The sequence below is a fragment of the Formica exsecta genome, unplaced genomic scaffold, assembly GCF_003651465.1.
Source record: "Formica exsecta isolate Colony F162 unplaced genomic scaffold, ASM365146v1 scaffold37, whole genome shotgun sequence".
Taxonomy (NCBI): domain Eukaryota; kingdom Metazoa; phylum Arthropoda; class Insecta; order Hymenoptera; family Formicidae; genus Formica; species Formica exsecta.
In genome coordinates this window covers 1,830,297-1,844,696 of record NW_021850941.1, presented here as the reverse complement: position 1 = coordinate 1,844,696, position 14,400 = coordinate 1,830,297, and the positions used below count along the sequence as shown (strand labels likewise).

Sequence of the window (14,400 nt, the reverse complement as noted above, 5' to 3'; positions counted from 1 at the left end):
TGCATGACGCAATTCTGAGAGCTCCGTCAAATTGTTTTAATCCATTTACGAGAGATAAAACCACGTCGAACTCGTGCTCGTCATTATTCTTTACGACTCGTTATCTGATCTCATCTCGTAACTCTAATTTTCCTCTGAATATCAGGATTTTAAAGTGCATCCCGATTTCCCACAGGAAGTTTTGCAACCAGCAAACGAACATCAAGCGAATTCGAATTGCATGGTTCAATTGCCATTAAAACGCTAGATCCTTATTGCATCCGTCCTGGCTTTGCATTACTCAGCCACGCTTGCGCCGTTAGTGTTTCGTTGATTATAACTGTAAACTTTATTACTTTTTGTTTTAAGAGATGCAAGAGAGCGAATAAGATATTATGTGATACGATGCATGCATGATTAAAACGAACAGTATACAAGAGTTGTTTAATTCTCGCGAAATATTAACAATACAGACATTACATAACTCTGACACGATCATATTTCTTATTAACTTTTGAATCGCAACAATTAGAATGAGACAGCTAAAGACTCGTATCAGATGCTGAAGATCATGGTGCTTCATATTGAAATTATACAATATCTTCAAGTTAAGCAATCGTTCGGAATAAAATTATATAAACGACACTGAGCTTGTTTTTTTTTCTTTTTTATTAAATGTGTATTTCATAATTAAAATAAAAATCTACGAAGACGTGCTCGGAATTTAAACTTTAATATTTCACAATAATTAAAAACAGTATAGCATGACATGTAAAAATGTTTGCGTAAAAACTTATTTAATTTTGTAATACTAATGCTCTTCTATTTAATGATGACCCATATCAAATTTTCAGGCGATTGTGTATATTTGCATATTTGCTTTTTTATCGAATAATTTAAGCATTAAACTAACGATGCAAATAGAAAAAAAAATGGATAAATATGTAAATAAAAATGTATACATAGATAAATAGAGAAACGGATAGATGGAGAATTTATTTCACATAACAAATTTATTCACATAACGAATAAATCGTAATTGAATATCGGAATCCAGATCGAATAGATTTCGAAATTGGAAAAACAAACTAGATAAAATCGCGATTTGTAACCAATGAATTTTGATAAATTCGCGATTCGTAACCAATGAATTTTGATAAATCCGGTTTTGTAATAGACATATGAGAAATGCAAATGACAAAATGCAAACGTACTAATAAAGTTACAACACTTAGTTCACGATACTCCGTCAAAGCTTCATTAGTTATGCATTTAAGAGTGACGGAAACGCGACAAAGACGGAGATGGGCCTTTCTTCTTGTAACAGAAATAACGTAGCTGATGCACCCCCGGAGAAACTTGTTCCATTTATCTCTAGTTCTCTTGAGAAATGCTCGTAAGTCTGCGTGGATAAACCTTACCTACGATGAATCATCGCGTAAACCGCGCATTTCGCCTTCGTGTCCGTTAAAGATATAACGCTATTCCCGAGGGAAAATGGCCCAATTCGAAAATTCATCTGGACATCTGCGGGTTTAAATAAACCCCAAAAATCATGTATTTTTCTTGCTTTGATAAAGTTTTTACGAACCTAGGGAGTGGATGTTTCCTCTTCGATACATTCATCGTATCAAACATAGAAAGAAACATAGAAGTATCATATCATGTAATGAAAACAAAATATTTATTTTTAATAGATTAAAATAAAACAGACTTTTGAAATGTTCGAACAAGTCTTGTTTATTGAAATTATTTTTAATGCAGATCCGTCGCTAAGGGGAAAATTACATCAACACACAATTAATTTATAAGTTTAATCAATCAACGATTTTATTATTAAATTAATGTTCTGGCAAAAACAAAAACAATATGTATGTGTGATAAATGCTTGTATGTGTCAATATGTATGTATGCGTGATAAATGCTTAATATTAAACACTGAATTTTGCACATAGAAAAATCAAGAGATGATTAATTGTTAGTTTCTTTCCTTTTGTGCAAAATATAGTTTATATAAAAATATTGTACACTGCGCGCGCTTAAAAATATGTTAATTTTATTCTTAGAGCTATTTTATGTGCGCAGTTAAATTCTGCTCGAGAAAAATTTCTTTTTGGTAAGCAAAACGTGCAAGCGCAAAACTAACATAAGCTAGTCTTCATTTACGGAAATGCGAGACATGGCAGAGCGCGTTGTAACGTAGCGAATGTTACGCTGTAACCAAATGGCCCCGCTGAGACGGTAAACAAGTTCGCAAAGTTCATGGTTCTTTATCGTCGAAATGTGGAAAGAGAAGCTGTCGCGCAGTTACGACCCTTGTAATGTGTGGCTTCGGCTTGCGACTTCTACTCGCAACTTTTTACTGTAATTAATTCCTATGATCAGAGGCACTCTCTCAGGACCGCAACTTTTGGTTGCATGTAAATGCATAAATCATGCGAGTCTTGTCGAAAAAGAAATTCCTTGCTTTCGTGCACACAATCGAGATTAATGTTAACATTTTCACCATTTATAATTTCTGAATACATCGGAAAAAGTATCTTGTTTTTTTTTGATATTGATACAATACAATATTCGCATAATTTTCAAAAAAATCTTTCTTAAGCTGTACATTTTTTTTTGAGTACTTAATAATATTTATCAATATTCTAAAAAAATAAATTTTTTATCAAGTTGTTGCGCTGCAAAAAAATCTAGAAAATGTACTCAGTTTTCGAGGGTATGCCTCCTTAAAATTAAAGTTTTTGGCTTCGCCGTGTTTCTATCCACGCATTTGTAAGACAAACATCGGAGCGCTTGTATTATTTTCGTGCTTGGCCAAACACAAACAGGTGGTGAATCATAATGCGATTTTCTCGGAAATAAGGTAGAAAAAATACACATTTGGCGCGCGCTACCATTTTTACAATTTATATGATTTATTCATATTCTTACCAAAATGTCGGTTTGGTCGAGCTTCCCGATGAGATTGGTAAACGAGCCTCTGTCGGCGAAAAGCCAGATACCGACAGTCAACGCCGCTCCTCCGGCGACCTGCAAAACACGAAGCACCTCGGTGTATATATCTCCGTTCTGCTTCATGGACTTTGAAGGTTGACCAAAGGAAACGGGGCCCAGAACTCGAAGCAGGGGCTTGGCAATTTTCACTTGCGATCGCACGCAGGCACATTAAATTACACATGTATTTGTCCCAATAAAGAGTACGTGAAAGATGAGAAAATCTTCGAGATATATTTTATCAATCTATCGAACACGCGAAACTAAACTTTATTTCCACGTTCGCTTCTGATAAGATATATCCACAATAAGAAATCAAGAAAATTTTTTTTTTTTTTTTTTTTTTTTTTTTTTTTTTAATTATGATATGGAGAACCGTTAATTTTTTTTTTTGTTTTTTGCTGAATGATAAGAGCAAAGTGCCATCCGATAAAAGTAAAAAACTCAACGGAGAGATATTGTCTTCTATGCGATATGCGAAATTGTACGCACAAAGTTCAACTCTGACAATTCGATATGTAATTGATTTTGCATATATTTTTTTTATTCGCAATACAAATCTAAAATTTTGGAATTGTCCTGCATTTATTCGAACAAATGGTAATATGCTCGAGGACAGAGCCAATATCTTTCAATGTGGACAGTTTTTTTAATAACGCGACGAACGCGAGTAACGCTGTAAAGTAAAAACGACGACGAAATTTGCAGCAGTAATAAATCGTTGTCCATTATTCTTGCCGTCTAGAATGCGAATGCTATTTATCGTAATACGACCCCAAAACTTGTTGCAACTGACGGGACGATGTTGTTGAATGAAATCCAGCGTGAGGTTCGCAAGCGTATACGTGTATATATCGTGTAGCGCCAGTTATAAGGAAAAAAAATTCACCATTTGCTTCATAAATCTCTGGGAGGGTAATCATTTTTTATAATGCTTGAAGAGATTCTAACATGCAATTTGATGACGATAGAAGTTGCACAGAACCGTATGGTCAAGCCTCCACGAATTCAAAGATATAGCGAACGAGATCTATCGATATCGATAAGCTTTGATTTTTTTTTCTCATGTATCTCACAACTAAATCATTTTCTTTCCCTTAATATCAACGATTCTAAAATGCGAAAAAGCGTTCATTTGTTATGTGAAATATATATATATGCAATGTGTGTGTGTGTGTCTATTAAAAATCACGTAATTCTCAAAATTGTCCATTTTGTAAATACAATCAATTTCCTTGTTTAATGAATAGTGGTCAGTTCCATCTGGAACATTCTTGTATTTATTTCTTAAATTAAAGTTTCGTTAATATAAAAAAAAATCATGAATCAAATAACAATTTTATTATTTTGTTTATGATTTAATATATTTTATTTTGTTTTTACATTACTGAATTTTAAATTATAAATATTTCTTGAATTTTTAGTTGCATGTATTTCGCGCGTATAAAAACTTAATTCAAGCGTTATAAAATACAGCGTTCTCTTTAATTTTCAATTTTACTATCTGTAATTGAGAGAAAATACGTTGTCTGCGCGAACCATTCTAATAGATAGCAACTAGTTGTTGCGATATATTGTCATCGCATAAGCAATTAATCTTGTTTGCCAAGATTATATCGTAAGCGGATAATATTGAATGATATAGCATGAATGCAGGTTCATCGACCTTTGAGGTAGTAATGCTGCTTGCCTTTTTCTTTGAAAGTTCAATTAATAATGATGTTGCGGTTGCGGTTTCGCAACGCTGCGTCAAAGATAAATCCAATAACGAGCATGCGAACACTTTATATTATTAAGTCAACTCCTCGCGACAGCTTTTAATCGAATGAACATTATTTAATGATGCGGATATTGAACAGAATTTCGTAAATAGTAGTAATATATCTTAATGCACGTAGCAAATGTCATAACTTTTTTTAAATTTGCGTCGAGCAGCGAGATCAACTTCTCTAGCGGTTTATTAAAGTCCCACTCGCCACAGAATTCGATAACGTCTGAGCCAAATGCTTTGAAATAAAATATTCCATCGAGCTTTCAAACACACCATCTTTATATTTTACGTGGGATCAAAAGTATTTATTTAAAGAATTTTGAAAGAGTTATACTCTCTCTTTCTCTCTCTCTCTCTCTTTATTTACAGTGTCCTCTTTATTCAGAATTTAAATATTTTAATGGATATTTTATTTTGTAACATTCACATAAATTGCTTTGTCTACATCGAAATAGAATTCTTGAAACAAGCACAATACACAATATTTCATACAAGATAAAATTCCATATGCAAAACCATTATATAAGCGACCCACTATGTTATATAAAATTGTGCATATAAGTCTATATATATTTTAGTTGTGCATAATCAGTCTAGATATATTTTCTGAAATATTTTAATATGCTTTACTTTTCTCGTCTCAAAATAGTTAGAGTTCTAAAATACATTGAGAATATTATTTATTGCAATATATTCTTACAATCACCTTACCACCATGTATTTGAAGCATGGAACATAAATTTTACTAAGAATATCTCAGAGCACAAAAGCACTTAGCTTTTAGCTCTTAGAATTTTTGCTTTCCTCCTTAACACGGTAATCCCTCCTTTTATTCAAGAAATCCATTAATCCCGTTTTAATCTTAAAATCAATGTGTTATATTAAAAAATAAGATGATTATTGCAGCATATCAATTATTAAAATAATTATCTTTCTAATCCGTAATTAAATTTTAATTATTTAGCAATCAAAAGTAAAGTGCATTTATATGTATCAAAAATCTACATTAAATTGTACATGTATGCAGTTTAAAGAAAATATCAATAACGTTGCTATACGGAGAAAGAATTTTTCTAATCACATTGTCTTCATTTGCAAAATCTAATTGACCCGATGCAGATAGGCGCGAATAATGTAATTGGTTTTTCTCGACATTAAGCGACATTAAGAATTAACGCTGTTGAGGCAATTAATCCGCGAAAATCTGCGAGACACAAACCCTTCGATTGACGATCACCCGCGATTGTTGCGTATTTCCCTCAACAATTAATGATATTATCGGTCCAAAAGTCCCATCGCCCCGAATGCCCGATAAGAGTACGCGCGCCGCGTGGGGTGCTGGGAAGAGGGGTTGGTTCAGTTCAAGCCGGCGCCCTCGCTCCACAAGTTCCTTCAGTATACGCGCGTAGCTACATTCGGTTAGACCTTATCTCGCGCGCGTATCGTGCTCGAGAGTCGCATCGCCCTTTGGAAAAAAAATTATCACAAGGGAAATATTTCGTCGATCGATCTGCGTGCCGAATGACCTGTGTGTTTTTCGCTCAGATTTAATTAAGAACAATTTAAACCAACACGATTGTAATTCATCATCCTCTCGAAGTGTTCCTTAGTTTGTAATCCATAACGCTCGTTATGCAAATCGAAATTTAGAAATCTTAACATAGAAATTCCATGTTGCATAGAACGAATAGAGTGTACTAATGTGAATTGTCATTTTAAAATTCGCGCTAATTATGGCTGACAATTTCGTAAAAAAGTTTTGTATTAAATATTGTAATTTATTTCAAAAATCAGTTATTTATTACACATTTCGCACATTGCTTACAATAAATTTAAATTATTTTTTATTTTATATTATTAAAATGCAGTTAGAAGATGTTGCTATTATTCAATGCAGATATCAATTGATTAAGAAAAATTATCTTGTAACAAAACTATTGTTTTATTGCAAACGAGAACTATCTATTCATATCTTTTGTGAACAATCATATCAAACTGTATAATTTCATTTTTCAAGATTTCACTTTGGTAATATTAGCGAAACATCGTAATTTCCTTATCACAGTTATCAAAGGTTCAATCGATTTCAATTTGCACGAGCTAGCACTACCGTGGCAATATATATCTCGGATTCCTCTTTGCTTCTTCCATTACGTTTGATAATGCGCGCCTCGAGAATACTTTCAACGACACTATTCGAAATTTTTTACAAAACAAGAAACACGATCTGTTTGTGCATGTAATAGTTACAAAGCGCTTATTCGTACCACGAGGAACAATATAATGTTCTACCGCGGAAGGAGAATGACAACGTTAAGCGGCAAAGTTTAACTTGGGGGTAAGTAGGATCCTGATTGCGTTGGATATTATAACACAAAGCTTTTGCTCTAACGACTAATTATTAAATATTTTCCTCGTGCACCTTATTAAAGACAAAGTAATAATTCCGTGTTAACGTAACATAATACCACGCATATTGGCTAAATGAGAATGACGTTAATACTGGCTTAATCGTGCAGTTAATACTAGTTTAATCTATACTAGTAACACTGAAATAGCGTTCCAATCTTCCCGCGTGTCAACGTTGTAGCGATTAAATCGCAGCCACACTGAATTATCTTTATTTTTCTGGCCACTGTAATTTAACTTTTTTTCCGAGAACATATATGATAATTTTATATAAAATATATACATTTATTGCGCTTTATTTTTTTATATAGCGGATGCTTATAATAAAATATATAAAAAGAATTAAATACCATGAAATACTAGAAAGTAAAAATTGTTGTCGTCAAATATAAAACAACTTTAAAAGAAATATATATAAATTTATCCTATCGAATAGGAGTTCTCTTATTCCAATAGTATTTCTTCTTTAAGAGAGAATTTCTTATATGTGCCATAAAAAAGAGAAATTTCTCACATTGCTCCTAAAAACATTATCTTAACTACTATTACAAAAACCTGTAACCATCGACCCTTATTTAACCGTCGAAGAAAAAGTCGGTGGCGAAACGGCGAACCTTTAGATCTAGGGTGTGCACCCAGGATCGTCGTACATGGCCCTTTACGACAGCAGTAATTCTTTAACGAGACCACGCGCATGCCGGATCTGCCCTTGGTTATCGGTGTAACTTCGTAACATGGCTTTCTTTTACCCTGATGGAGTCACAGTAGCCGTATCAGCTAAAGTCCACCTTTGCTCCAGCGGGTTCTCTGTGTGTCTTTCATCTAGACTCACCTTTAAATAAGCCGTACGGAAAATATAATTATCAGACATCAACCTATGTACATGTGTATACTCAGCTACATTTGCATTGTTGTTTTACTTTTGATTATGCTTTTTGTCCGACATACACAATGTAAAAAGTGCTTCAGAAAACTTAACAAGGCTTTATATTGGAAGAGATGTAAAACATGTGTGCATCATATTCTCAAAAGAAGAAAGAAAATCAAAAACGTTTTTTATGTATATTGTAACTCGTTATAACTTTCAACAAATTTTTTCATACGCAAATATAAAAGTTTTCCATATAAAAGGGTCTTATTTCAAAAAAGTATAATAATTCTCGCATTTTTTTAAAGGAGACTAATAATTTTCAAAATAAATGCGCTCTCTCCGATAAAAATACATAATAGCATTTTCTATGACATGATAATTTTCTATATCACCATTAAAAATGTGAGATATTCGCATCTAGAATATAGTTAGTATATTATTCTCTCTCTTCGTATTATATATATAGAATACTACGAAAAGAAGAGGATACACTTACTATAGCTGCATGCGTTTGCGCAAAGAGCACTGTGTGCGCCGACAGTGATTTATTGTAACGTTTCACATAACATACTTTCAAGAAAACTCAACCTTAAATATAGGATTCTTATGATATGCTGGCGGAAGAGTTGTACTCTACCTCTTTTCGTCATAAATGTAAAAGAGAAAAACAAATTGCTGCAAAAATCTAGAAAAGTTTTTCTTCAATAACATAACTTTATACATTTATTACCATTCTTTCACAAATACTTTTAGATCATTTATTTCATAAAGAGTTAAGAGAGACACACGCGTCTGTTGATACGACGAATAACTTTCAACAAATGCAAACTCTTCCGCGAAGTTTACACCAAACTTTCAGAGTCAAACTTAATTTTCATTCTTTTCATTCTACGGATTTTCAGCTCCTCGCGAATTCGTATACTGTAACGGATGCGCAGCACATCGAATTTGTTTTCCCGTTTTGGAAGCTGTTAAAATTACAAAGGATTAAAGAGTATATTAACATTTAAAGGAATAGGATATTACTGCGAAACAATAATGCCGCAATTGTAGAAAGTTAAGAATTGCCGGAATTGTAGTCGTTTTTACGATCAAGTTATTGTTCATAGAGCTACTTATAAAATTAAAAATTACCTGCCCATCCTGTATAGTACACCTGATACCTTACGAAACGATGAAATGAATATTCATTTCGACAATAGAGATGAGAATTACTCCTTGACACAGATCCCAGATTATTGCTTCGCTCTTGAGACGGTCCAGTAGCTATAGAATTGAAGAGACGAGATATAGTGAGAGCGATCTTATAAGAAAATTCGGCCACGAAATAATAAATGTAACGATTCGCCGTGATCACAAAAAAGCATCGTACCGTGAGCAATTTCGTTAATTCTAACGTTCGCCTAAATTCTAACATTTCCATAAAACGCCGAGAATTTTAATAACGCAATAATGTCACTCCGGTCACAGTTCTTATCGCAAGTAATTATATAAACGTTTATGCGAGCATAGATTTACACGAGATAATTTAAATTTATATAAGAAAGCACAGGCGAAGATACTTTATCTTGTAAAATATCCTCGCTTGTATCTCCTTTAATTTAACATTCTTCATAAATCTCATAAGTTTTATTTAAATTTTTTAAAAATAATTAATGAATGCTGATTTAACAATGGAACGTATTACATCTAATTTTTGGATGCGATCAATAAAAGAAAATAACCATTAATTTATCTCTCACACATTTTGCTTCAATATTCATATTTAATTATTTCTCTCTCTCTCTCTCTCTCTCTCTCTCTCTCTTTGTTATAAAAATGCTTCCCTTTTAAACATTGAAATTTAAAGACAACAGAATCGAAAGAATCATAATGGACGGGCTGCACTTCGTAACAAACATCAACATTACATATATCTCCGTGATTTTAACGCGAGTGAGTTGCTATCCAACCGCTGGAAATTTTCATTACGATATTCGATTAATTACAAACATGCAGTATTCCCTGAAATTTAATCGTAAATAAAGACTATTGCGGCGATAATTTTACAACTTTGGCAACGCAAATATCGTGCATGTTTATCTAGTCTATAAAGTCAAGTATTTCACAATCATATTATAATACGTCGCGTATAATACCTTTATAAATGAAGAGCCTTTTATTAAAAGACGCATAGCGCAGAAATTTACAAGGCATTTCATTTCTTAATTAGTCTTTACATTTCATGCAAGATTTAATTCCAAAATACGTAAAAGACGCTCATTTGAAATGGGCTTATTTTATGTACAGTATATTTACGCCTTTGAATCAACATTTATGACGTAGTTTCTCGTTGCTTTCATCACTAAATATTAATATATGGTTCAAATCAACTTCATGATGATGTGACTTTCACGCGATATTCAACACAACCTAATAAATCTTTCAAACGCCAGTGATAATAGCATATCACAGAAATAAACAAATAATTAAAATATATCAATTAATAACTTTATATCGACATATTATCTAGAAACATTAAAATTAAATGTTTGATGTATCGACATACTCATTGTAATCTATATGTATTATATTTTTTGTTAAAACGCACTATGAACAGAATAATAATTTATCATATATTTCCATCACTTTTTACGCACATAAACTTGCGTTAACATTTTTTAAACTTTATTATGAGCAAAAAATCTGCTGGGAATACTCTTTCTGTGTGCATAAAGAAGCGCGAACTTCATTAGTCGTGACAATGTCACTTTTAAACAAGCCAGATGCAATTAACTACCGTAGCGATGATCTAAAGGCTTGAACTTATTTATCTGGGTTTTTCTTTTGTAACGTCAAATGTTCAGTCAATCCAGAAAATATAATTTTGTTATTATAAAGTTACGTATACGCGTATTTATTAAAAACTCTAATTAAAAACAAATAAATAAAACTATTATTATATTTAATTATAAATGATTGTTAAATTTTCTCGGTTGTCATATATTTCTCCTACTTCTCTATTTATTTCATACGCATTTATCTCCCGCGACCACTTTATTAAATTTTTTATATTTGTTGAGTCACTCTTTTTTTCAATTTTTTTATTTCTCATATACACGGTATTTCTCATTGACTCGGTCAACATAGCCTTACTGGTGCTTGAAAAGATGCTTTCTGAGAACGCTGTGAACAAGAAAAATTTATATAAATATGGTACTAATTCAGAATATTTAAAAAACTATTTAAAATTTTCAAAGATGCAATGCCATGATTTCTCAGCTCTGCTACGGTTTCCTCCTAGATTTTTGTGTTTAAGATATATAAACGGAGATAGATATAAATTACATTCATCAGAAGAAAATGCAGATATAGAAAGCTTTACATCAAATCTTGGATGTGATCACACAAATGAGAAAGTCGTATATTTTTTCCAATTTAATCCAAAATTACAAACATGTATACGGTTTATACATGTGCGATGAAATGCATTAAAGCGGAATATAAAGTTTTTGAAGATCGTAGCATTGCATCTCTTATAATTTTGAATATCTGCTCTAAATTTTGTTTTTCTTATCACAAAAATGATTTTATCCTACACATGAAACAAACTGAATCTTCTCTTTCATATTTAAAAAAAAAATTCTTTTTCCCGAGTTTCATAAATTGTTATACTTTCATAAATATTGAGAATTGTTTAAACCACGTTAATAAACTTCTACTCAAAATAATCTATAAAATAAATATTTTTTAAAAATGAGATTATATCATTCTGTGTATATATAAATAAAATATTAATGTGGTTATGTTTTTTTCTTATAAACTTTTCTAAATCGCATAAAGAAAAATATCATTAATCTGTAAAAATATTTGTATTCGACTTCATGGCAGAGACTAAGAATTGATGAAATCAATTCTTGATTTCATTTCTCGGATTATTTGCTTAACCAGTTCACTGGTGGACCCGAAATCAACGCTTTGTGCCAAAATTGGTAAGAGTAAATAATTTCGTATTAATCATCGAACCAAAAAACATGGGTGTATCAAGTTACTTTGTACCCCAATAATCCAGATTTTTCCGTACTTATTTTATCGAAAATATTAGAACATGATATGGAATTAATTATTAATAAATTCCGTTGATTATAATATAGAAGTTAACCGGGTTATTTGCTTAACCAGTTCACTGGTGGACCCGAAATCAACGCTTTGTGCCAAAATTGGTAAGAGTAAATAATTTCGTATTAATCATCGAACCAAAAAAACATGGGTGTATCAAGTTTAATGCAAATCCGTTGAAAATTGGCAGAGTTATTCATGATGTCCATATATGAGTCATTACCAGTTTTGCCACTTTTTTTTCGCCCATATATGAGTCATTACCAGTGAACTGGTTAAGCAAATAACCCGGTTAACTTCTATATTATAATCAACGGAATTTATTAATAATTAATTCCATATCATGTTCTAATATTTTCGATAAAATAAGTACGGAAAAATCTGGATTATTGGGGTACAAAGTAACACTATAATGCTTTGTTGTTGTTTGGTGTACGTCAACTGTAGCAGATATTAACAAAGAGTCGATTCCACGCATTGCCGATGATTATCCATTAGACCTCGAATGTAATAATGGCGGTTTATAATATAATTTTGTGGTAAGGCCTCATTTCCGGAAAGGATATGACATTATTTGGAAATAATTACGTAAATGCGATGAGAGTGCATCCGCGATTAAACTCAAAATTGAAACTACAACGTAGAATCTTCATTACTATCAGATCCTGTTTAAAAGCTTCGTGCAACCATCAATTAAAAATTCCATTAATTAAAAATTTAATCTCAAAAAAGTCTTGCCCTTTTAAGGGGTCTTCCTAGTTTGACACTCTGAAAATAATGCGATTTTTGGGAATTTTTTTTAAAGAAAAGTGTAAAACATTAATTCTAAATTTTGCACGTCTATTAAATAACATTTCAAGTATATCCTGAATTTTTTTCAATCAAAAATATTTGTTTGTTTCGGAGTTATAGTAGTCCAACCAGGGTATCTAAAAAAAACATTGTTGTTCGTGGCAAACAACAATGTTTTTTGATTCCAGCCGTTATAGTCATCTAAAACAAAAAAAAAAAAAAACAAAAAGATTCTTAATCTATATGAGTGTGGCTAACGCGTTAACTAGAATAAAAAGAAATATTAAAAAATAAGAAAGTGACAGCGTCTTAAAAAAAAAAAAAAAATTCATTTTTCACAAAAAATTGGTTAGTTTTGTAAGTCGCAAAATTCGAATTTTGCAAGTATCGATTTAATTCTGTTTTCGAGAATCTAATTCTCGGTCCAAAAAAAGGGACCGAAACATATGCTTTTGTGATTTTATCTATCACATAGTCAAAATATCAATGTAATTTGATTGTAATAAAACATATGCGCACAAATTACCGCGCTGGTTCTTAATTGCCTTTTATTTCCTTCGTATGATATGTTCATAAGAGCCTTTATTAGTTAATTTGAATAATATTTATATTATCTTAAATGTCCTTTCCCCTCCCAGTATTATATAGTGTCGATAATATAATTATCTAAAGAACAAATTCAATAAAAATATAACACAAATATCTTCTTTAAATTACCTTACAGTGATTTTCTAGCGGACTACAAAACCACATTTATAATGGATTGATAAATGGCGATTAATAACAGCATAACTTTACATTTTTTGCTTTTTCTGTCGTGATGACGGATTAAAGCTCTTTCTGGATATAGAAAACGTAAATCATCCGCTTATCTTACATTGGATTTGCACACGAATCTGCATTCGTTCTGCTTTTGATATCCGATGGCTGCGTTGAAATGTTAAATGCTCTTTCTGTGGTAGTTTTATATTGCCAAAAATATTCTATAAGATCTTTCATTTTTCATATAATTTACATACAATAAAATATGAAAGTCATATTTCAATCTTACGATTATTCGTACAAACGTTACTTTCAAGAAAAAACAATTATTCTCTCTTAATTACGTTCTTTTATAAGTAAGAAAACAAATTAGCATCTTTAGTTCTCACGATATCAAGCACTTGATCTTGAGAAAGATTTATTATTATATTTTGCTGAATATAATACTGTTTGCTCTACCAAGTTTTTAAGAAAGATAATTCAACAAAATAACTCTCATATCAAATAAAATTTTTTACCAAATTTTATTCGATCAACAATGAAGAAAATTTAACGTATCAAATGCTTAAAGATAAACTGATAAATTACATTCCTGAGAGAATTACAATCTATTGAATAGAACTATTTTTTTTCCTATGAGAAAAATTTTTAAACGAGATACCATTAAGTTTAATCAAATAAGTTTTTATGTAGCTAAAGCGAGCTCGTCTTATCTTCCGAT

At 31.6% G+C, this 14,400-nt stretch overlaps 1 protein-coding gene across 1 annotated transcript in view; it reads left to right on the top strand.

The window, feature by feature from the left end:
- Nucleotides 1-6,375: 6,375 nt before the first annotated feature.
- Nucleotides 6,376-14,400, top strand: part of LOC115239258 — a 165,013-nt gene continuing 156,988 nt past the window's right edge. The window contains exon 1 of the mRNA XM_029813689.1: nt 6,376-7,085. The gene's annotated coding sequence lies outside the window, so the exon portion shown is untranslated. The remainder of the gene's footprint in view (nt 7,086-14,400) is intronic.